The 25,289-nt window shown below is 48.0% G+C and overlaps 1 long non-coding RNA gene across 1 annotated transcript in view; it reads right to left on the bottom strand.

The window, feature by feature from the left end:
• The window catches only part of LOC147748838 (uncharacterized), a 502,888-nt gene that overhangs the window by 79,647 nt on the left and 397,952 nt on the right, over positions 1-25,289 (bottom strand). The gene's annotated exons all lie outside the window — the stretch shown is intronic.

Here is a 25,289-nt window from a genome sequence, read left to right as displayed (position 1 = left end):
CACAACCAGCAACTCCAGCCAAACTATGAGCAGAAATGTATATTTTATGAGTCCTTTGGTTAAATACATCAGGAGAGCGTTTAACTGAACCTGCACTGCAGGACATACATCCTGGTGCTCCTCAGATTGTAAAATGTCCCATCTCCCTTAAAGCTGGGACCACGCTGGATTCAGCTTTGCCTGCTTTTTTCCTGCCTGTTGGCTGAAGAACCAAATGGAGAAGCAGAAAGTGCCCTGAGTGTAATGGTGTGAGTAAGAAACAAGTGCCCAGATGACAGATCATTTTTGACTAGTGCTATTTAATTTCCTTGATGGTAAGATAAGGAATGCTTGGGCAAACATCTTTTACCAGGGTATTGTGAAAGCAGGCTTTTGGAGTTGATAATGTGTGCTACGAATGTTTGTGCAGGTTTGTTTTATGATAGTTTGTTGTGGTGCTGACATACTCTGTTGTTATTTGTGCTGCGCCATTGGAATGTGATGTGTTGTACAGGGGTTGTTGAGTTGAGTTCTGTTTTGACAGTTTTTTGTGCCCTATTAAGTTTTAATTGTGTTATGTTGCTTGATCTACGTTATTGATTTGTGTTCTGTTGTATTCTTTAGATAATGTCAGTGAAAGCTTCTGCATTTCCAGGCACAAGCAGGCAAAGCTTATAAACTTCCTGTAAGAAATAAGTATTTCCAACTGCCTAATTTGACATTTTATGTGATACGGTCCTGGGACATTCTCTTCTGATCAATCCTCGAAAAGGCACAAGTGACAGTGGAGGAAAAAAAAAACCAGACCAGGAGGCCCTTAACAGTAACAAAAACATCGACAGCCCTGAGTATTGAAATTTCCTAGAGGACTGCTTATCCCAGTGCTTGCTTTAGCATTGTTGGTGCCAGGTGCAACAACTTTTGTTGACACCCCATCACCCACAACGACCTGCTTCTTCACTGATTCCCTCACTACCACCCTTCAATAGTGTCATCAACTCTCCATAGCACCTCTCTTACCCCTCAAATGTATTTCATTTGTTTTATAGAGTTACTCATACCAGTGGTGGGTGTCACAGCCCTGTACATCATATACACATTATATAATGATAATGAACATACGTGTGTAAATCAGTGTATAGGAAATGTTACATAAGACAAAGGGGACTACAAGGTGTTGGAATCACGCCATCCATACTCGTTGGCAGTATATTTCAAGAGTACTTCATATAGAGAAGCACAAACTCTAGATTTAAAATGCACTACAGTGGTTGGCGTTGGCTTTACTAATAGGAATGTACTTCTCCCCAAACACTTTTTAGCAGCATTAAAACCCCTTCGCTGCGGGGGTAATTCTCCCGCTGTGCTGGGGAGGAGGGGGGCGCGCACAGCGCCCGCATGCTCATGACAAGCTGAGCTCATCATGAGCTACAGTGCTCCTGAGCTCATGACGAGCTCAGCTCGTCACAGGTGCATTGGCTCCCATGGAACGCTCAGCACAGCAGGGGAATTCTCCCTGCACCTGAGCGTTCCACGGCCCATGACGAGCTGAGCTCGTCATGAGCACCAGAGCACAGTGCCTCATGACGAGCTCAGCTCGTCATGAGCATGGAAAAGGTTAAGACAATTAAAGGCTAAGAAAAAAACACAATGTACTAGCCTATACCTTGCACTGTGTATGAAGCTCTTTGATGCCAGTTCATAGCTCTGTGTAATGTTAGGACTGTGACTAATAAACAGTAAGTAACAAAAGGATCTCCTTGACTACAGCAGTAACGCACTGAGGTATCTAGTTAAAATACAATTCTTTGATCTGCATGGTACATGCTCTTTACAGCAGGCGTGCTAACCATCTGCATTACTTTATTTTGAATCAAATCTGACACCTGACAAAACTTCATCTCTCTCCAGCAGATACATTAATCACCAGAGTTATCTTGACGTTTTTACTGTTGCCTGAATATTGCTGGAGACACAAGTAACTCTGCAGTAGGTGCTTTTAAATAAATATGGTATTTCAAAACACCCCCCTGATCTGGGCGCCACATGTGGTGACACCAGCTGCACCACCCTAATGTTGGCCCTGGCTTATCAGAACCATCAAAAGAACATCTATGTCCGCACAGGGAACCATGTGAAGCTCTGCCCGGCAGCCCCCACCTGCCACGAGAACATCCATTACGACGAGGTGTTTACACCGCACTACCATTACAACGCTGGTTTTACAACGAAACTCGTTACCGCTGGAGAGCGCTCTAGTCTAAGGAATAGTAGATTTACTATTCCAACACCTTCCCTACTGTACGTAGGCTGGTGTTGGAATAGTAAATTTTACTATTCCTAAGTCCAGCACCCTACAGCGCAAGTTGTGGTAACAACTTGCGTTGTAAAACCAGCGTTGTAATGGTAGTGCGGTGCAAACACTGCGTTGTATTGGCATACAGCCCCTGCCACTGGACCAAGGACAGTACCCGGATGATGATCTCCCTCCTGGGGGGAAGGGGGTGTTAGAGTGTCACTCTGTAGATACTGTGGTCTCCTTAGATCCTATCTGGGCACTTATTCAGGTCGCTTAGGTTGTCTCAGATGCCTCTTAAATTGCCGGAACCCTTTGAATAAATTTTTTTTATTGCGACCAGTGGTTCCTGAGATATACAGCTTTGAGGTTTCCAATAGACTTTGCAGTTTCCATCAAATTTGCTTGGACCTCCAGACCTTTGAGGCACTAACACACCTTGTAACCAACCCGGTCAATTCAGTTCTACTGCTTCTGAAGTCAATCTGTTATTGAATCTGTCACCTCTGAGCTGAAGGACGTTCCTAGGTGCTGGTGAACCCTAGACAAGCAGTGCCCGAAGACAGCTTGAGAGAAAGCACAAACCTCTATCCTTTTACACCTTACTATCTGGATATCGATACATCTTTTTTTTCCTGGTGTACAGCAGCAGGAGTCTTAGCCCGCTGAGCTACCTTGACTTAGAGCATGCCTATAAGATTGTGACATTATCTTTGGTATTTGTAAAGCACACAACTGATCCCCAGAGGGATATCCCAGCACTAGTCTGAGTCATTCACTGATTCCTATTTAATATGACTAAAGTGGATATAGCCATGTATTAAATTATTTTCTAAAAGTTAGTCAATCTGGCACTGTACGTAGATCCTGAGGGAGCTTATTCCAGGGGGTGGCGGTTAAGAAGTTAAAAGAGCGTCCAGCCATCCGGGATTATGCAGCCTGCACTAACTGGAATTTGTAAACAAGAACATAGCAGTAAATCAGAAGTTCTTGCCTTTTACAGAGCTAAAATAAAAAAAATCCATGGAGTTACATGAAGGTGCATTTTGTCCCCTTTTTAAAAGCACTGTTCAAATTTTGGCTCATTGCTTCTCGCCCATTAGTGTTCTGCACTTCCGGGGTTTGCCATTTGTACTTAGGGGTCCATTAGGATGGCGGGCGGAAAAAGTCCGCCCGCCACCCTAACGGAGATCGGACCGCCCTAATAAAGGGCGGGGGTCCCGACATTGGCATTAGGATGCGCCCGCCACAGTGGCGGGCGCATTCCTCAAATTAACATTGTGGTGGGCGGCGCTCACTGCACCGCCAGCCACAATGTGAAAAACAAATGCACGCATTTGCATATTCGAAGCGGCAGGCACCACGCGGTGCCTGCCGCTGCGATTATGCAAATGCAGGGGGGTACCACAGGTACCCCCCGTCTGCCACCCCCCTTTGGCCATCACTCTGGGGGCACACAGGGGCCCCCCAGAGTGAACACCGCATGCCTTTCCATGGCGGCATTGCCACCACGGAAAGGCATTGAAAAATGCCTATTCTAATATGGCTGGCGGAGTCTGATAGACACTGCCACCATGTTATCCTTTTTCCGGCCCGGCCGCAAGGCGACCGGGGCGGAAAACAGGCGGGCGGTGTTTCCCACCGCTGCGGTCCCCTCCGCCATCGTAATATGGCGGGGGGGGAATGCAGGGAAGGATGTCGGGCGGATTGCCTCCGCCAGGGTGGCGGTGGCCACCGCTACCCTGGCGGAGGCAATCTGCCCGACATCCTAATGGGCCCCTTAGTATTAACTCCAAAATGTTACACAATACTGTTTACGTTTATTTTTTAACATAGGAAATACCTCTGCCTAACCATTCGTCTTCAATCTTTGTGCACACTTTTGCATTATAAAAATGATTTTCAACATTGGTCCACATGGGCCAGATCCTTGCCAGATTTACGGGATATCCGCAATAGTTACATTCCCTACATTTAATATAAATGTGAGTAGTTGTCCAGAAAATATGGTGTGGGATCCAGACCTTGTAAGCGAACGGTGGGTATCCATTTGTTGTGTTATGGTACTGACAGGAAAAAAGGGGGATGATGGGGGGCCCTGGGCCCTTTATTAGGTTTGTCCATCAAGACGGTATGATTAAAAGCAGAGTGACAATAGCATGTAAGGAATTACTATTCACCATGAATGATATCTGGTCAACATGTTTCAGCCCTTCCGGGCTTTCGTCAGGACCTATGATGCACTACTGCAACACTTACCACGTGCTGTGATTAATAATTTACAGACATTGTTCAGTTGTATGTCTGAATTAGTGTACCTTCTCCCAAATGTTAGGGAGGAAGAGCCTCACCTCACCTGGCACTCGCTCAGGATAAAGGAGGCCACGCACTCTCCGTCGTTGCCTCGGTTTTGAAGCTGAGCCGAGGGGGAGGTGGTGGTTACATGCTATTGTCACTCTGCTTTTAATCATACCGTCTTGATGGACAAACCTAATAAAGTTTCTTAAAGACATCAAGACAGGTATTTTTAATCACTTAGATTGATTTTCCTCTTTTTCTTCTTTTTTCACAATTTTTGAGCACTGCAACTTGCCCCTTCAGCCTCTATATTCTCATCTCCTTCGGTTGAGGGTTCAACCAGTGGGTCCAAGATCAGCTAGCCTCAGGTTCTTCCTGAGGAGAAGCGTATTGGACACCAGCTTCCAACGTGAAAACCCAGATGACGAAGTTCCACTATTGAGTGGGCTGATGGGTACATCTTCTTCTTGTTTATTCTGAACCTCACTTCTTACTTTCCTCTCTCCTGTGTCTATTTCGTCAATAACCTCTTGGTATTTATATTTCTTTGGGATACTATACAGGTTCCAATCAGCAATTTAGTTAATTTAGACCCTTGGTATCTTTCGTGTTATGGTACTGCCCAATGCTCCCCGGCTGTCCCAGGCCCTGGCTGACGCACATGCAATAAGGCTCAGTAATAGAGAGAGAAGAAAGGCTTACAGCACAGGCAGGCGCTGGTCCGCCAATATCAATACCAATGCCCAGATTTATTTTTCATTTTTGCTCATGTAAGGCTCAGTGGCACTTCATGACGCAAAGTGACTCTAACGGCAATGCCAATCAACTTTCATAAACAAAAGGATTTTTTGTATTATAAAGTTGACATGAGCACTGCCCCAATTGCCTTTTCGTTGTTGATCGAAATAAAGTAGGAGTATCTGGAAACACAGCGCAAACACTCATGGATTTCACACAAAGCCAAATCTACTACAGTAGCATGAGCTGGCTTTGCATTGACACCTAGCACCAAATTAAACCCCGCACAAACAATGGGCAAGTGGAATATCATGTTATATTTTCACAGGAACATGTAATATCTGTGACACAATGGACATTTTTCAGGGCTTAACCATGCATGGTTGCCTGCGCACAGAATTTTGTATTGGAACGTATTCCTCGAGTACAAATCTCACGCAAGATGCCAATCTCTCCTATTTACACCATGGCACAATCCGTAGTGTTACACTAAAATGACATTTTTTCCCCACGAATACTGCTGATTACATCATTGGCACGCATTTCTGTGTAAAAATTGTGCTTTTCAATTTTTTTCTTTTCGTCAACACAGCAATGTAGAATTTAGTAAAACCTTCCTTCGATGTTTCATCTTAAGTTATTGCTGAAACTACCTTCAGATTTAGTGGGAGCATCGCAGAGTGGTATCTAGTGATTATGGAAGCCTGGAGCTTTCAAAACATGCTCCCGAGGGCTGATTGGACCCCTCTTGTATTGAAAAACGTTAGACAAACCGCAGAAATATTACATGAAATCAGGTTGAAGGGAAACAGGCTTCACAAAGTCTGATTGTGTAGTGACTAGCTTACATGAAGATAGGGATAGGGACAAGTCCGCGTGCTGGTGGCAATGAGCTCACATGCTCACCATGGAATGTAACGCAAGCGAGGCAAATGGGTCACTGAGCCGTACTTCGACGGGACCAAGCATCAATAATTGGAGTACAGTGGGCCCTTCAGAGCCCTGGGGCTGGTGCTACTTCACTCGCTGCACAATTGATCACCATACCCTGGCTGGTAGTGACAGGTTCACACGTTGGTAGTGACAAAGCCCAAATGTTGGTAGTGGCACACTGAAATTCTGGTAGTGAACTACAAATTATCAGTGCAAGGCTCACCTGTTGATGGTGGTATGCTCAAATGTTGCTAACAACATGCTCACCGACTCAGGTCTTGGTTGTGAAAGGCTCATACGCTGATAGCGACAGATTCACAGGTTAGCAGCAACAAAACTGGTGTGAGTGATGGCCCGCTCAGGTGCTGGTGATAACAGGCTCACGTGTTGAAAGTGTTGGGCCATGGGCTTCTTGCGACATTCTCTTACCATGATAGTGACTAGTTAATGGGTAAGTAACAACCACGGCTCGAGTCGGGGTACCACGCGGGTGGACGGTGTCACCCTATTTATTTTTTCAGGAGCTTGATAACTGGAGCAAATGGAGCCCCACATTCACTCGTTGACCTCATTTCGTGACGTCACTTCCTGTCGTGACGTCAGCGTCCCCCACTTCTTTTTTTAGGACTTGTGCCCTGGTGGTAACAACAGACTTGTGTCAGTAGCTAAACGCTCTCAAGTTGATAGTGTAACACCCTGTCCCTCAACTACAATCTGCAGGCGTAGACACTCACTATTTCTGAGTAACTGTTTGCCAAAACTACATGTCTGAACTCCCCCACTAGCAGTATTGCACACCTGTTGAGGAGTGACAGTACTCTCACATTCAAATTGAAGAAGTGCGGGCACTTAATACCTGACAGGAATAGCCTATTTAAGCACTTGGTGGCCTCAAGTCCTAGTGGCGAAATGTAGTGACAAGGTCCAGTTTAGTAGCAATAGACTCGTGTCAGGCAGTGACAGGTGTAAGTGGCGACAGCACGCGCACCCTGACTTCGGCCCTTGTCTTGTAATCCATCAGTGCGGCCCAGACCGAGGCCCTGGTGCTCGCGCCCGCCTGCTTTCCCGCTCTCATCATGTTGGCTGCCATGTTTCATTTGTGGCGGGCGTCTGACACGGACTGTGCGCCGGACACGGGTGACATCCGCAGTGACAGCTGGTGTGCTGCCTCCAGCATCGTTGCAGAGACCGGGGAACTTCGGTTCATTTTAGTCGCAGAGAGAGAGAGTTATCTTTACCCTATCTTTGACATGAGTTCAGCAGAGGTCATTCTAGCCCCTGCAGGAGGCGCTTGTCTCTCAGCCAACTTGTCTAGCTGCTGAATGCGGTAAGTGTCTTTTACCCTACTTTGATATTATGTACATTTTTAATTGTAGGTTAAATGTTTATCTGTGAAGAAATTAAATCAATGTATTAAATACTATTTATGACTGTTTGAGATCATTTCTCTTTTCTAGACCCCTAGGTTTCTTTGTTGTTTCTATACTGTTTAAGGGGGTGCTAACCTAGGCTAGGTCTTTAAAATTCCCTCAGACCCTTTCTCCATCGGTATGTTTTCTTATGGAGCATGTAGAGCCAGAGCATCAATTGAAGGTGTCCATTCAGTACTGTTGCAAAGACTCACAGGTGACCAAGTACAATACAGTTACCATGTCTGGACTGGGAGAAATCATTAGTTTCAGCTCATAACGTAAGAATGTAAAGGACTATGGAGCCCCTGATGATGCGCACAGAGGGGTGTTACTTTGGAGATTCTGATGGAAATAATTTGAGTTCACACTGTCTGAGGTTACCATGTTCCTTTGGACTTTTAGAGGTGTATGTCTCTATGCTTCTCCCTTTGATTCTTGCAGCGTGTAGCTTAGGCTAACACTCATTTCGCTGTCCCAAGAAGACTTGTGACTGAGCTACTGAAATGCTGACACCTTCCTGTACTTTCCCACATTTCCTTTTTTTCTGCATTTAACTGAGTTTTTAGATACTTTCAGAGTATTAAACCATCCTCTTTAGTGTAGACTTAATATAGATGATTTCATGTTTATATTGTTTAAAAACATGGAAATATATTCCTAACTCGGCATCAACATTCCCCCTTGTCAGGCGCATTGCACTATTTTTATATAACCAAATGAACTTATGGAAAGTAAAGAACCCCCTCCCCCCCCTAACTCCCCCCACCCTCTTCCCCCTCCTAGTCTTCCCCTAGGTATCTGCTCACTTCGGGTTCAAGAAAGATTTAGGTAACTTCTGCTGTTGTTGCTTCACTGGGGGTGGGTCTGGACTGGGGAATTCCCCTCAGCCTCAACACTCTAAGGTATTGGGGACATGTGAACTCAGTGAATTCTTGTGATAGAAGGGCAAAAAAAGATCCCCATATGTCCCAAAATGTATCATCCCCTGGGCTTAGTGCTGAGGACAGGCGTTCCATGCCCAGTAGGCCCCAGATCCTGTGCAGCTAGTCTGACCTGTGTGGTAGTCTATCAGTGCCCTAGCACGCTAGAATTACTTGATGTTTCGCTTGGCGTGCTAATGTAATGTGCCTACCTCATTGGGATCGAAATGGGTACGTGAGTGGATTCGGAAGTCCCAGCACCGTGTATGAGGGAAATCTGGTGCACCTGTATGGAGAAGTAAGTGTCAATGTCTTTAAGTCCCCTTTCCTAGAATCGTGCAAACTTCGTACAATCCCACAGTATATGTGTGTTAGTGTGCCACTTCCTGTGAGACATCTCCAGCATTTACCGTCCCTTGAAGGATTAATTTGATAGAGGTGGGCTGGAGTCAAGTACCAGTATGTGGCTATTTTCACCGCTGTTTCTGCAATTGCTGTTTTAGGTGTTGTATGCCATGCTCTGTGGTAAATATCCCCCCACTCCTTCGGGGTTAGTTCCCTGCCCAGCTCTCGCTCCCATCTCCGTTGAGATGCAGACTTCCCCCCTGGCATTTTGTAAAGGTCTGACACTAAACGTTTGTCCGAGGTCCTACTAAGGAGCCACTTCTCATATGTAGTGAGATGTTTTTTATGCACTGCTTCTCTAGTCCCACTGCCTAGAGCTCATTGCCTGACTTGGGCATATTGGACTCTGTCAATTTCCGGAAGTAACCCTTCCCTCCTCAGGGAGCTAAACGGGATGGGCCTGTTTACATCGAAAATATGTCCTATAGATCTACACCCCTCTTGTTGCCAGGCCCTGAATTCCTGTGGCTACATCCACGGTGTAAAAGTTAAGTTCCCCACGATAGGAGCCAGTGGAAACGGCTGCATCGTTAGCCCCTTCAAAAACCCCACTGAGTCCCAAACCCTGAGCGTAGGAGCCGCCACTGCCTAGGAATATGAGCTAGGCGCACAGCTCATTTTATCCAAAAAGGGGATTTTCCACAAAGAGGTACCTCCCAGAGCCCTGTCCATAAACAGACAAGTCTTCTATGATTCTGAGAAACAAAGATGGGCGCGACACTGCTGGTCTCTCCACCGGATCGCCCCTCTGCATCCTGGTATTTGTGGTGCGAGTAGCACAAAGAACCGGAAAGTTCAAAGTATATCACCTTGGTTGGTGCAAGTCTGTTCTAGAAAGTTCAATCATCTCTAGACCCGAGACATGGCCCGGGTTTCGGGATTTATATCCCTCATCAGTAGAGAAAGTTCAGGGGTGGTGAAGAAAGCCGCCGTAGAACCGTCAAGGGCTTCGTTTCCATGCTCGGCTCGCAGGTGCTTCTCCAAAAACCTCATCATCTTTGGGGGCTCGCAAAAGCCCTTAAGTAGAAACAAAGATGGGCATGACACTGCTGGCCTCTCCACCGGATCGCCCCTCTGCATCCTGGTATTTGTAGTGCGAGTAGCACAAAGAACCATAAAGTTAAAAGTATATCACCTTGGTTGGTGCAAGTCAGTTCTACAAAGTTCAATCATCTCTAGACCCGAGACATGGCCCGGGTTTCAGGATTTATATCCCTCATCAGTAGAGAAAGTTCAGGGGTGGTGAAGAAAGCCGCCATAGAACCGTCAAGGGCTTCGTTGCCTGCTCGGCACGCAGGTGCGTCTCCAAAAAGCTCGTAAGCTTTGGGGGCTCCCAAAAGCCCTTAAGAAGAAACAAAGATGGGCGCGACACTGCTGGCCTCTCCACCGGATCGCCCCTCTGCATCCTGGTATTTGTAGTGCGAGTAGCACAAGGAACCGGAAAGTTCAAAATATATCACCTTGGTTGGTGCATGTCTGTTCTAGAAAGTTCAATCATCTCTAGACCCGAGACATGGCCCGGGTTTTGGGATTTATATCCCTCATCAGTAGAGAAAGTTCAGGGGTGGTGAAGAAAGCCGCCGTAGAACCGTCAAGGGCTTCGTTACCTGCTCGGCACGCAGGTGCATCTCCAAAAAGCTCGTCAGCTTTGGGGGCTCGCAAAAGCCCTTAAGTAGAAACAAAGATGGACGCGACACTGCTGGCCTCTCCCCCGGATCGCCCCTCTGCATCCTGGTATTTGTAGTGCGAGTAGCACAAAGAACCGGAAAGTTCAAAGTATATCAGCTTGGTTGGTGCAAGTCTGTTCTAGAAAGCTCAATCATCTCTAGACCCGAGACATGGCCCGGGTTTCGGGATTTATATCCCTCATCAGTAGAGAAAGTTCAGGGGTGGTGAAGAAAGCCACTGTAGAACCGTCAAGGGCTTCGTTGCCTGCTCGGCATGCAGGTGCGTCTCCAAAAAGCTAGTCAGCTTTGGGGGCTCGCAAAAGCCCTTAAGTAGAAACAAAGATGGGCGCGACACTGCTGGCCTCTCCACCGGATCGCCCCTCTGCATCCTGGTATTTGTAGTGCGAGTAGCACAAAGAACCGAAAAGTTCAAAGTATATCACCTTGGCAACACCTTGGTGGCCTTCTCTTCCACCCCTATTGACTTTCTCTATTGATGAGTGAAGATATCCCGAAACCCGGGCCATGTCCCGGGTCTAGAGATCGGGGGAATAACAAGTACCTACTTGCACCTACATAGGTGAACCACTTACGAACTTTCAGTAATTCTTCGAATTTCAAGCACTTCGCATACCAGAGTGCTTAGGGGCGACCCGGAGGAGGGGCTAGCGGTGTGCAGTCCATTGCTGTTTTTTCTACATAAGGTCTCCCATGAGCCTCCCAAGCTGACGAACTTCTGGACGACGCACCTGCGTGCTGGCCAACAAGGCCCGTGACGGTTACGAGGCGGCCTTCTCTTCCACCCCTATTGACTTTCTCTACTGATGAGGGAAGATATCCCGAAACCCGGGCCATGTCCCGGGTCTAGAGATAGCGGGAATAACAAGTACCTACTTGCACCTACATAGGGGAACCACTTACGAACTTTCAGTAATTCTTCGAATTTCAAGCACTTTGCATACCAGAGTGCTTAGGGGCGACCCGGAGGAGGGGCTAGCGGTGTGCGGTCCATTGCTGTTTTTTCGACATAAGGGCTCCCATGAGCCTCCCAAGCTGACAAGCTTCTGGACGACGCGCCTGCGTGCTGGGCAACAAGGCCCGTGACGATTACGAGGCGGCCTTCTCTTCCATCCCTATTGACTTTCTAAACTGATGACGGAAGATATCCCAAAACCCGGGCCATGTCCCGGGTCTAGAGATTGGGGGAATAACAAGTAACTACTTGCACCTACATAGGTGAACCACTTACGAACTTTCAGTAATTCTTTGAACTTCAAGCACTTCGCATACCAGAGTGCTTAGGGGTGACCTGGAGGAGGGGCTAGCGGTGTGCGGTCCATTGCTGTTTTTTCTACATAAGGGCTCCCTTGAGCCTCCCAAGCTGACGAGCTTCTGGACGACGCACCTGCGTGCTGGGCAACAAGGCCAGTGACGGTTACGAGGCGGCCTTCTCTTCCACCCCTATTGACTTTCTCTACTGATGAGGGAAGATATCCCGAAACCCGGGCCATGTCCCGGGTCTAGAGCTCGGGGGAATAACAAGTACCTTCTTACACCTACATAGGTGAACCACTTACGAACTTTCAGTAATTCTTTGAACTTCAAGCACTTCGCATACCAGAGTGCTTAGGGGCGACCCGGAGGTGGGGCTAGCGGTGTGCGGTCCATTGCTGTTTTTTCTACATAAGGGCTCCCATAAGCCTCCCAAGCTGACGAGCTTCTGGACGACACACCTGCGTGCTGGGCAACAAGGCCCGTGACGTTTACGAGGCGGCCTTCTCTTCCACCCCTATTGACTTTCTCTACTGATGAGGGAAGATATCCCGAAACCCGGGCCATGTCCCGGGTCTAGAGATAGCGGGAATAACAAGTACCTACTTGCACCTCCTTGGGGAACCACTTACGAACTTTCAGTAATTCTTCGAATTTCAAGCACTTTGCATACCAGAGTGCTTAGGGGCGACCCGGAGGAGGGGCTAGCGGTGTGCGGTCCATTGCTGTTTTTACTTCTACGATTCTGGTCTAGACCATTCGACCAGGAATCGAAGCTGCGCTGCTTGAAAGTAAGTGATTATGGATGGAATCCCTAGGCCTCCCGCCATAGGGTCCCTGATAGCAAGCTCCCTTCGCATTCAGGGCTTTTTATACACCCACACGAAGGAGGTGAACACCCTCTGAAGCTCCTGCAACATCCCTGATGGAAGCCAGAGTTGCAAAGTCAAAAACACATATATTATTTTTGGGAGAGAGGTCATTTTCAGTGCCACAATTTTTCCCCAGCCACGAGAGCGCGTAGGGGTGCCATTGGACAAAGTCTGCTTGAATTCGACTTACTAAACTGGTATAATTAAGTTTTGTGGTTCCTATTATGGTTGGGGCTAAGCGGATCCCTAAATATGTAATGTCTGGTCGCCATGCAATGGAGAACGCATGTGAGGGATATTCCTGAGTCTCTGGGGTAACCGTTAAGCTTAGTGCCTGAGATTTGGAGATATTAATGCGAAGGCCTGATACCTCGCTGAACTGTTCGACTTCTGCTAGAAGTGGGGGCAGTGTCATCCTCGGGTCAAGCAGCAAAGCATTGCCATCATCTGCTTATAGGGTAATGCTGTGATCTTCCACCCTGAAGTGCACACCTCTCACCGCTGGATTATCACGGACGTGCAGAGCGAATGGCTCCATAAACAAGGCGAATAGCAACAGGGAGAGGGGGCATCCCTGCCTTGTACGTCTCCTGATGGGGAAGGTGTTTGATGACCTGCCATTAACCCTGACCGAAGCTGTAGATAGCTCTTAGCCACTCAACACCTATGAACAGAACCTGTAGCCGAACCCAAAGTGCTTGAGCACTGCCGTAAGGTCCGGCCAGTACACCCTGTCTAATGCTTTCTCAGCATTGATAGCTAATAACATCCACTCCTACTTGGTGCTTGTGGCCTTGTCAATCAAATGGAGGATGTGTTTGGTGTTATCTGCGTATTGTCTGTTGGGGACAAAGCCTGACTGGTCCAGTTCGATTAAGCCTAGCATGAGAGGTGCGAGGCACAACGCTAGAATCCCTGTGAGCAACTTAGCGTCTAATTTTAACAGTGAGATGGGCCTATAGGACCTGCATTCCGTTTTACCCTTCCCTGGTTTTGGTATAACTGTGATGGAGGCCTGTAGCTTGGGAGGTGGGAGAGTAGCAGTGCTCACTACAGCCTTAAAAACTTTGGTCAGGAGAGGGGCTAGAACTGAGCAGTATGTTTTATAAAACAATGCAGAAAACTCATCTGGGCCCGTGGACTCATTGAATATAGATGATTTTAGACTTCACCCATGTTATTGGAGGGGAAGTTTTCTACATGTCTCTGGAGAGCACGCTTCCCCTGCCTTATGCTGATCTCCAGGCAAGTCACTAAAAAGTTACTGTATGCTTTCTAGATCCCTACCTCAGTGATCATGCCATGATGAATGTCCAATGAGGGTCTCCCTATTTACATGGGTTGAGACCCCTAGAGCTTAGCTCTGAGGTAAAGAGGGGCATGCATTTTGAGCATCCCTATTTCACAGGGAGTAGCTACTACCCTCTCTACTCAGGCTGTGGTAGACTGGCAGTGGTGGCCTCAATAAATCTATAGTTAGGTATCCCTGTATTCTAAGAAGGGTGTGTTACTGCCACCCTCCTGATCAGGTCTATGCAGTTTCACTTGCCTGTGATCCTGTTGCCTTTGTCTAACTTGGATATGTGTTTGCGAGCGAGTAGGTTTACTGGGGGAGGATGGTGAGTTGAGCCATTGTGTGTAATGTGAGCTGCTATGCTGGACTTTCCAGCTCCCCTGGGCCCCTCACTATTCCCTGGAGAAAACTGGTGGACTGGGCATTGACACTCGCTCTTCTCTGGGTTTAGCTACACTTACTCTGCTAGGGGGGCCCTCCCGCATTTCTGTTGTGTGATAGTCAGGTACCCTGGCTCTGGAGTTAATTAAAATTCCTCTATTGGGAATTGCCTGGGCTGGCACTAGGAGCCTGTCTGGGGAAAGACAGTAAGTCATCCTTTGCATGCTTTGAACACATGGTGTACATGCCATAAATGTACTTCACAATTGGGGGGGAGGGGGTATGGGGGGCAACCAGCATTCAAACTTAGCAGACCCTCAAACTGGATCAGCCTATCAATCATAGGTGATAAAAGTCTAGCCTTAGTGGTCAGTTTTTGTTCCAAACAGTCTAACAAGGAGACCCACACAGGGTCCATCCTAGGAAGCCAGCCAGGGCCCGTGGTATGAAGGCAGGATAAGAAAATTGCCCACCAAATCTGGAACTTCAGGAAGTTTTCCCTATGACTGATGGATTATGCTGCAAAGGATTTTGCCAGTTTGGCGAGAAACAAGGACTTCGGTCAGCATTGGTTGGAGGACTAGCTGTTCATATGAGACTTGTGGAGCGGTCATTTGGGAACACAAGGAAATTGCAGACAGCTGCTCGAGATAAGGAAGCTTGCAGCACATCAACGAAGGCAGAGGGAGGCAGGGAAGCTTGATCCCAGTCCTTGAAGGTGAGATCACTTTGCCCAGATCACTCCCCTGTGCTATGGGATCCTGTGTGGTACTTTCAGTTACAATCTGTAGCTGTCAAAGAGTGTCCTGTGGTACAAGCCCCCGCCTTCCCTGTGTGTATCACGTTATACTGGCACTCTAGCCAGCCACTACCCTCCTACAGCCAGCCAGTGCCTACTGGACAAGTGGGACTCCAGTAAACTGCGCCAAGACATCACGCACATGTGATCAGATCCCTGACCCCACTAGAGCCGTGTCCTGACTCGGGACAGGAGGACACTTCTGTTCATTTGGGTGGCAGGTAAAGGGCTGATCAAGAACATTTGACTTCACATCAAATGCTGAAACTATATAATTTATATACAAGGATTGGTATCATGGTTCTAGCCAATGACAGCAACCCTGTGCAACATGGTCTGTAATATGTATTGCTAATTGTGTGTCTCCATGTTAACTGTGTTTGTTTTATAGGGCTTAGCGTCTAGGCGCTATAATATTGTTTGAGGTCAAACTCTGGCCCGGAGTGTTGTAGAGACATCTGGTGTTTACTGTTTATCCTAGTTTTATGTGTAGTATAATTCTCTTGTGTGTATTAAAGTACTTTTATTTTTTTAAAGTAAATCACTAATTGGACATTGATTTTACCTGCTGGTAGTACGGTGTGCACTGTATTCTGAATGTCTAACCCCACCTCCTTGAGTAAGCCTTGGACTACGCTGTCTCGCTGCCCTGAGAGAGTCAAGTGCTGGAGAGGAGTACCCAGTGTTGCGTCCACCAGTACTGAGGCCCCAGGACACCAGCGGGGGACATTCCAGTTGATGTGAATGGAGCACAGTAACCCAAGTGCCCTGGTGCCCAGGAAGCTGGGTCTAACATTGGTAGGAAGTGGTGTTGGAACACTACACTTAAGGCTCAGTGGACACTGAAGCCAGTTGATAAGTCCAGCAGATACTCATAAGCTATATGTAAAATGTCAGATAACATTGGAGAGGAACGTGAACTGCAGAACCTGACTATAGAGGAATTAAAGCATATGTGTGCTGAAAGGGGGAGGAAGGTCCCATGGTCTGAAAACAGGGAACAGTTGTTATAAATAAAAAATGTTTGAGGAAGAGGTCACTGTAATGCAGGAGGTGGAGGGCACTGTTGTCACAAGCCTGCCAAGTCTGTCAGTTCAGGCTTCACCTACACCTGCCCCTAGGGTTTCCCCTAGACCTGCCCCTAGACTTTCATCTTCCTCTATCTCTAGATCTAACTTTTCCCCTGCCCCAGGATTTGCCTCCTTAGAAGGGATTGACCTAGCAGAGACCCTGAAAGTCCAGCTGAAACTCCAGGAAACTAATGATTTAGCAGAGGAAAAAGCAAGAGATTTTGAGAGGGAGAAATGAAATGAAATGAAATGAAATGAAATGAAAAAGAAATTTCTAAAGCGCACTGCGGCCAAGCGGCTTCCTGGCGCTGAGGAACACAACAGATTCTACAGAGGGTCCCATGAGAGGTTAGTCGGGGAAAGCCTGAAGAAAAAGAAAAGTTTTAAGGGCTTTGCGGAAGTGGGAAAAAATGGGGATAGAACGGATGGAGAGAGGGAGATTGTTCCAGATCTGGGGGGCCAGGACAGAGAATCGGGTGCCCCCGGTTCGGGTTTTGCGGAAGCGGGGGACATGAAGAAGAGAAAGAGAAGAAGAACGGAGAGAGCGGCTGGGAGCATGGGGGGAGATAAGAGAGTTAATGAAAAGCGGGGCAGAACGAGCGTGCGCTCGGAAAGCAAGGCATGCTAATTTAAACCGGGACCTGAAAAGAACCGGGAGCCAATGAAGGGATTTGAGGGCTGGGGTGATGTGGGAGAATTTGGGAAGACAAAGGATAAGACGGGCCGCCTGGTTTTGGATGGCCTGGAGACGGCGAATTTCGTAGGCAGGGATGCCTACGTACAGGCCGTTGCCATAATCCAGGCGGGATGTAATAAGGGCCGTGATGATGGTTTTGAGGGCATCAACAGAAAAAAAAACGGGAAATCTTGCGAATGAGGCGGAGAGAAGAAAAACAAGAAGACACAACGGAACTGATTTGGGCGTGGATGGATAGATCATTACTGATCTTGATGCCCAAAGTCTGGACTGAGGGGACAGGAGAGGGGGGGGGACCAAAGGAAAGGGGCCAATGAGCAGAGGACCAGGGATTAGATGAACCACCGGTAAGGACAAGCTCTGTTTTATCGGGATTTAGCTTCAAATGATTGAAGCTCATCCACTGGGAAATGAAAAGAAGAGTAGAACAGAACTTAGGAAGAGAGTCAGCTGGGGAAGAAAGATCGAAGACGAGCTGGAGGTCATCAGCGTAATTATACACAGAGACCCCCAGCTCGAGAAGAGAGGAGATGAGGGGACGGATGTAAAGATTGAAGAGGAGAGGGGAAAGGGAAGAACCTTGAGGGACCCCACAAGTGACCGGGAGTGGGGGAGCAGAAAAATCAGAAAGGTGGACTGCCTGTGACCTGCCTTGGAGGAAGGACGCGATCCAGGAGAAGGCGGTGCCTTGGATGCCCGCTGCGCTGACACGGTCGAGAAGGATGGCATGGTCGACAGTATCAAACGCAGCGGACAAGTCCAAAAGGACCAAGGCCTGGGGGAGGTTGCTGTCGGCCTTGCCCTTAAGTTCATCGAGGACCGCGAGGACCACTCCCTCAGTGGAGTGGCCAGGACGAAAACCCGCCTGGTGGGAGGCCAGAAGATGATTCTCCTCAATGTAGGCGGAAAGGCAGGATGTTACGTAGCTTTCAAGAATCTTCCCTAGGTAGGGGAGAAGGGAAATCGGCCTGAAGTTAGATGGAAGGGAGGGATCGAGGCCAGCCTTTTTCAAAATAGGAAAAACAATAACAGAGAAGGCAAGGATGGCCCGCCAGGCAGAAGAGGAGCAGTGATGGGTCAAACAGGAAGAGTGGGCTTGGAAGGAGAAGGAGAGGGAGAGGCAGGTAAAAGAGAAAGATAGGGAATTGGAGAAAGAGAGGATAGCCCTGGAAAAAGAGAAGCTCAAGTTAGCAGTGGATTGAGTGCTTAGCTCTCTGGATGGTGAGTCCGCTTCAAAGTCCCAGGGCAAGGAAAACATCACCAAGATACTAAAGGAGTCGATACTCATTTATGTCCCAGGCACTAATATTCAGGGCTGGATGCGTGCTTTTGATATCGCATGTATGGCTCAAAGTCTGAATGGTCAGTCCAGAGCAGCAACATTACTGAGTCGCCTCCCATGGGAAGGGACTGAAGTCGTTGAAAGGATGCCTGAGAAAGACAGTCTGGCATATGAGTTCATGAAGGATGCCTTGATTAGGCAGTTTAGGTTGAAACTAGCTCAGCACTTGCTACGGCTCCATGAGAGCAAGAAGGTGGATGGAGTTCCTTTTGAGAAATGGGTCCATGACATAGTGAGAGACTGGAATGTGTGGGTGAGCAGGATGGAAGCAAAGGATTACCAGTCCCTACATCAGGCGATGATAGCAGCAAGTCTCTGAGAGGAGTACTCTAAACAACTCAGATAGTAATTGTCATACCTTGCTGAGAGGGATCCCAAATAACTTGCAATGTTGGAAGATAAGTGGCTTGCCAACAGAGTGAACAAGGGGCAGGAACAACAAAGTTCCAAACCCAAGGGGGAGAAGAACTTCCAGCAGCCTGGCCCTACACCAGAGGGCAAGGGCCAGTACAGTTCCCCAGGCTCTCAGCCAGTACAGGAGTATAAAGGGAATGGGGCCTCTAGTCATCACCAGAACGGGAAAAGGGTGAAGAATCCCTCCTCTCCCAAGGTGGTTAAATGCTATGTGTCACTGAGAGGTACGCTTAAAGCAGGACTCCCCAGTGAAAGACACGGTGCCAATGGCACCTGTGATAGCAAGTGTGCGGCTTTCAGTGGGGGCTGACCTGAAGGGAGGCTTGTATGAGTTTAACTTAGGCACCAGGGACCTCTGGAAACTTGACCCAGAAGCCTTTAAGCATATTCACCCTAACTCAAGGGGATATATGAGCGTAACAAGTATCAATAGAAAGAAGGTTCATACCATAAGGATACTGGTGCCCACAGGACTATGGTTGAATGGAAATATCTCAAACCCAAGGAGATCATCCCTGGTTCCTAGTGTTATGGACTCGTAGCTAGCAGTGATGACGTGGAGTAACATGTTGCCAGAGTGGAGGTAGAGGTGAATGGGAAGAAGGCTAAGGTAAAAATGGGGGTGTAGGAGAAACAGGGCACTGGGGGCTCTCTGTGGAATGATCTGGTTGAACCAGGGTTAGTACCAGGCCCTGAGGCCTATATGGCTTAGATTTCATTAGATGTGCTTACTAGGGCACAGACTGTTAAACCGCTTCCTAGTGAAGCGGGGACCACTCTAGCGAAAGAGAGACTATAGGAGAGTAATTTATGTTTGAAATGGGGGTAGCTAGTTGGCAGATGTAGGTAGCTTTGTCCAAGTAGAGACCCTTATTCCTAGTCAGGGTAAGGGAAATACACTTCTAAAATAACCCCTGCTCATCCCCTTGGTAGTTTGGCACGAGCAGCCAGGCTTATCTCAGAGGAAGTGTGTGAAGCATTTGTGAACAGTAATACAGTGAAAACACTACAAATGGACACCACACCAGTTTAGAAAAATAAGTATTCTTTATCTAAACCAAAACAAGACCAAAAAACAAAAAATCCACAATACAGTAATAAAAATAGTTCAGTTCAAAGCAGATTGCAGATGCAACCCTTTTCATACAAAGTACCTTAAATGCGTCACGCACACAAGCAAAAAGGGTCACAGGGAAGGTGATGCGTTGGTTCTTTATACTCAGGGAAGGTGATGCATCGGGTCCTTGCTCCGGGGGAGGTGAGGCATCGGTTCCTTACTGCTGCTCAGGGGAGGTGATGCGTTGGTTCCTAATCGGAGAGGAGATGATGCGTCGGTTCCTTACTGCTGCGTGGGGAGGTGATGTGTTGCTTTCTTACTGTGTCCCCCAATGATGTGACACACTTGGCAACTCGATGCGATGATCTGGGACGATGCGTGGGTTCTTGCAGCCCCAGGGCAAGCCTTGCATTGGAATAAGAGCGGTCATCACGGACTTCAGAGATCCGTGCACTCGATGTGGCGGGCAGCGATTTCTCGAGCAGCGGGCAGGCGCAGGGACGATTTTCTCCGGCGATGCGTCTGAAACAGGTGCGGATGCGTCGCACTTATTGAAGTTGTGTTACTTTTCCAGCTCCCAGTGGCAAACAGCCTCCAGAGGTCCAAAACAACAGCAGGCACCTCTGAGCAGGTCAGAACTCGCAGCAAGGAAGTTCAGGGGAGCGGGTGGTGAAGTTTTTGTGTCCATAAGACTTCAGAACAGGAGGCAAGCTCAATTTAAAGCCCTTGGAGATCTTTCTCAAGCAGGGGACACAGCAGACAGAAATGTCCTTTCTTCTTTCCTTGGCAGCAAGTAGCCACTACAGGCCGACCTCAGACAGCAAACAGCACAGGGGCAGCATTTCTCTTCAGCTTCTCTGGCTCTCTCCTTGGCAAAGGTTCATCTCGATTCACAGAAGTGATCTAAAAGTCTGGGGTCTAGACCCCTCTTTTTCTACTACAAAATCCTTTGTTCTCTGTGGCAAAGAGGCTCTGCGCTCAGTCAAACCAGTTCTGTCCTCTCTGGTGCAGCTTCCTGGTAGGAGGTGGAGAAAGCATTGTGGAAGGCAGACCAGGCCCATTCAGGTGAAAAGAAATCTCCTCCCCTACTTTAAATTCCACCCAGGTCTATTCAGCCCAGCCCTGACTCATCCAGACTCTCTGGAGCCACTGCACCTCCCCACCCCCTGTCACTTCAAAGCCAGACAGTCAATACATATCCTAGCAGAGGCACACTGTATTGGCTAAGCAAGAAAAGACCTACTTTCTAAAAGTGGTATTTTCAAACATAGAATGTAAAAATCACCCTCACTAAAAGATGCATTTTAACATTCAAGCATATCAAACTTTATTTTCCCATCTTTGTCCCAAGGTAGTTATGCTTATTAGAGGTTATAAGCTAACTCCCATTCTATCCTATGGGAACAGATAGTCTTACAATCATGAAAAACGAAATTGGCAGTATTTCACTATCAGGACATGCCACACACATCAGGGCATGTCCTACATTTCACATACACAGCACCGTGCCCACAGGGGTGCCTTGGGCCTAGGTTAGGGGTGACTAACATGTAAGAAAGGGACGAGTTAGGGCCCGGCAAGTGAGTGCACTTGTCAAGTCGACATGGCAGTACTAGACTGCACACAGGCACTGCAATGGCAGGCCTGAGTTACATTTACAGGCACAATCAGTACTGCAAGCCCACTAGCAACATTTGATTTACTCACACAGTGCACTGTACTAGGGACTGACTGGTAAATCAAACAGCCAATCATGGAATCACCAATCCATAACAATAATTTACATAGGGAGCACTTGTACTTTGGCACTGAACAGCAGTGGCAAATTGCCCAAAGCATCTAGAACAGCAAAACGAAATCCAACACACAGCAAAATACAGGAGGCAAAGGCAAAAAATGAAGGGGAAATGTATGCCAATAGTGCCAGTTCTAACAGTCCAGAACGAGAACCAAGGGCCGATTCTGAGAAGGCACCTGTCCTGGTGTCTGCACCTCCTGCTCCAGGTGGAGAGGGGGTGAACATCCAGAGGTGGATAAGGTGTTGGAGTCTGCGTCTCTGCCAGAGCTGCAGCAGCTGCTTGTGGCAAGGGGACAAGTCTTTTGAGGAGTTTTATATGGCACAGGCTGAGTGTCCTAAACTTGGCCTGTAGAAGACTGCTTATGAGCAGGTCTCTACTGGAGTAGTCAGAAGGCACAAGGTGGCTTGGGAAGATGGACTCATTTACAGTGAGCCCACTGACCCAGAGCCAGCAGAAGATCGGAGGCTTCTCAGGCGCACAGGAATTTCCTGTTGCAGCTAGCCCATGAAGTACCCTTAGCTGGTCACTTGGGCATCAAAAAGACAAAGGACAGGTTAGCACCTCTGTTTTACTGGCCAGGAGTTGGTCAGGATGTGGAGAAGTTTAGCTGTACCTATCTGGCTTTTCAGGCCAGCTGTTATGGGGGTACCTTTTGAAAGGGTGGCTATTGATATAGTTGGTCCGTCTGACCCTCCATCATCCTCAGGCAACAAATACATTCTTGTGGTGGATTATGCCACCAGGTACCCTGAGGTGGTGGCTTTGAGGAGCACTACTGCCTAGGTGGTAGCTAGCGGTACAAAAGGAGGTGGTAGCTAGGGCTCTTTTCCAAGGTTGTATTTCCGCAGACTGTGATTATCGATAGAGGAACCAACTTCATCTTGTCTTAAATGAAGGTCATGTGGGAAGAGATAGGTGTGACTTACCACTTCTCCACCGCTTACCACCCCATGACCATTGGTTTGGTGGAATGCTTCAATAAGACCTTAAAGAGTATGATGGGGACTCTGTCTGATACCCTCAAGAGAAAGTGGGAGCTCCTCTTGCCAAGCCTGTTGTTTGATTACAGGGAGAAACTGCAGAAAGGAGTAGGGTTCAGTCTGTTTTAACTTCTTTTTGAGCATCCTATCTGAGGTCCTTTAACCTTGGTTATGGAGGGCAACCCTAAGTCCCCTGCCCATGATTCGGCGGACTTTGTCCTGGGCCCCTGGAGACTGATGGCCCAGCTCATGAGGAAAGCAAAGAACAATCTTCAACCTAGCCAGAAGCTGATAAAGGAGTGGTATGGCCAAAAGGCTATGCTGACTGGGTATCAGGAGGAACAGGAAGTGTGGGTCCAGAGGCCGATTAGTCCCCGTGCTCTGGAGAACAAGTGGAGTGGCCCCTACAAAGTTGTTAGGAAGATTTCTGATGTCAACTATTTACTTGCCACAGGTGCTGCATGGAAGCCCCAAAGAACATTTCATCTTCATCGGCTGAAGCCGTGTCTTTGCAGGGATTGCACGGTTTATTTACTACAATGGCGAGGGAGTTAAGCTCACCTCCAATCTGACAACCTGAACAGCAGGTGGAGCGTGAAGAGCTTCTGGGGAGATTTTCCCATCTCTTTTCACTTACCCCAGGGCTGATGCCTGTCTATGTTCATGACATAGACACAGGGGACACCCTGACTGTTAAGAGCAGGGAGTACAGAATGTCAGACCGGGTCCAAGAGGGCATCTAGACTGAAGAGTCCAAGATGCTGGATCTGGGTGTTGTTTAACCCTGCCATAGTCCCTGGGCCAGCAGAGTAGTGTTAGTACCTAAACAAGTGTCAGCTGACCGGCACTTCTGTGTGAACTATTGCAGTCCAAATACTGTGAAAAAAACTGATGCCCATCCTATTCCCTGAGCTGGTGGATTGGTTGGATGTTGCAAAGTATGTCAGTGCTTTTGATCTAACCAGCGGTTTCTGGCAGATTGCCTTAACCCTTGATGCCATGAAGAAAACAGCATTTTCAACCCAAGGGGGCTTTACCAATTCAAATGTATGCCTTTTCGATTTTAGAATTCTCTGCTATTATCCAGTGCCTAGTCAACCATGTGTTGTCAGACCTCCTTGGCGGACCATATAGAACAAGTGGAGTAGGTGTTGGTAAGGATGCAGTGGGCCAATCTGACCATCAAGGTAACCAAGTGTCAAGTTGGGTAGTCCTCTGTTGTTTATCTTGGGCATCAGGTGGGCAATGGAAGGTTTGCCCCCTGGAGGCTAAAGTCCAAGCATGCTGGACTCAGAGATTCGCAATACCCTTGTAGGAGAGTAGGATCTGCCCCCATTTTTTGCTGATGTATCACTGTTTTGACTTAGACTGACTGGGATCCTGCTATCCAGGACCCCAGTCTATCTGCTTTCTCCTCTAAATTGATTGCATGTACTTTAGGTACATTCCAGAATGGATACTGGGGTACCCTTATCAGTCCCTAGTATGTGGTACATCATGTACCCAGGGCATAGGTACCCCAGAGGCCTTCCAGGGGTTGAAGCATGTATTGTGCCACCCCTGAGAGACCATTCAAAATGGCACCACATATCTGCTACTGCAGCCTGTGTAAGGTGGTGCATGCACCCTTTACTTAGATATAGGTTACCTATATCTATTCTAAATCACTGCACATATAAACCTATCAGTCACCCCCTAAGGCAGGCCTTTTCAACCCTGAAGGCAGGGTGCTGGGTTTTGTGTGAGAGGCTGCCCCTGCATGAGCAGAGCCCCTCTGCAGCCTTCGGAGCCTTTTCTCCGGGGCTGTCTATGATGCAGCCAACCATATATATTATGTCAATTATAACCTTGTGCTAAATGCTAACTTTAAAACGGCTGCTTAGAAACAGTTGTGTTTGGTGTCAAACACCTTGGAATCATACCTCCACACCAGTAACTGGTGTGGGAGGTATGATTCCTCCCTTCTAGAACCATTACTGTGGGTCACCGGTCTACCCGGTACCAGCTTTCTCGACCTGGGCAGCACAAAATGGATGCTGCCAGCCACAAACACAAGTCTCTCCTCCTGCTGATGAGCTGAGCTCGAGCAGAGGAAGGCCTGACAATAGGTTTCCTGTCACAGGGAGGGGTGACCACCTCCCAGACAGGCTTTAGTGTATTGGGGCTGGCTGGGTGCACTCTGAGAGTGCCAGAAAGTCTGCACTGGGGGCACATTTGGTGTCCCCGTGCATAGTCCAGCTCAAACCAGTTACAGGAGCCATTTGCTCCTGCTCTGGTGCGGAACTTGACAAAGGACATGGGTGTAGCCACCCCTCTGTCCTTTCCCTTCCCTAGGAGGGTCCCCAGAGTTAGTCCAGCCCCTTCTCTGAATATAAAGTGGGAAACCTGACTACAGGACTTTGGATTTTACCTGGACTAAATTCTGCAAGCAGAAACTAAGTACGTCAAGGGTCTACACTTCGCTAGACAACAGAAGAATCTCCCTTGGAGTAAAGAAGTTACTCCCCTGCAGCAGAAGGCACCGTAACGCATCTGACCGGTTTGCATTGCCCGAGCTCCTGAGGACTCTGAAGATTTCTGCAACACAGGAGGTGGGTTACCAAGCGTCTCTGAGGTAGATCTGCTCTTTCAGCAATCCTGAGACCAGTATCCCTTGTGGTGACC

The sequence above is a fragment of the Lissotriton vulgaris genome, chromosome 1_1 (genome assembly GCF_964263255.1).
Source record: "Lissotriton vulgaris chromosome 1_1, aLisVul1.2, whole genome shotgun sequence".
Lineage (NCBI taxonomy): Eukaryota > Metazoa > Chordata > Amphibia > Caudata > Salamandridae > Lissotriton > Lissotriton vulgaris.
This window is presented reverse-complemented; position numbering and strand designations above follow the sequence as displayed.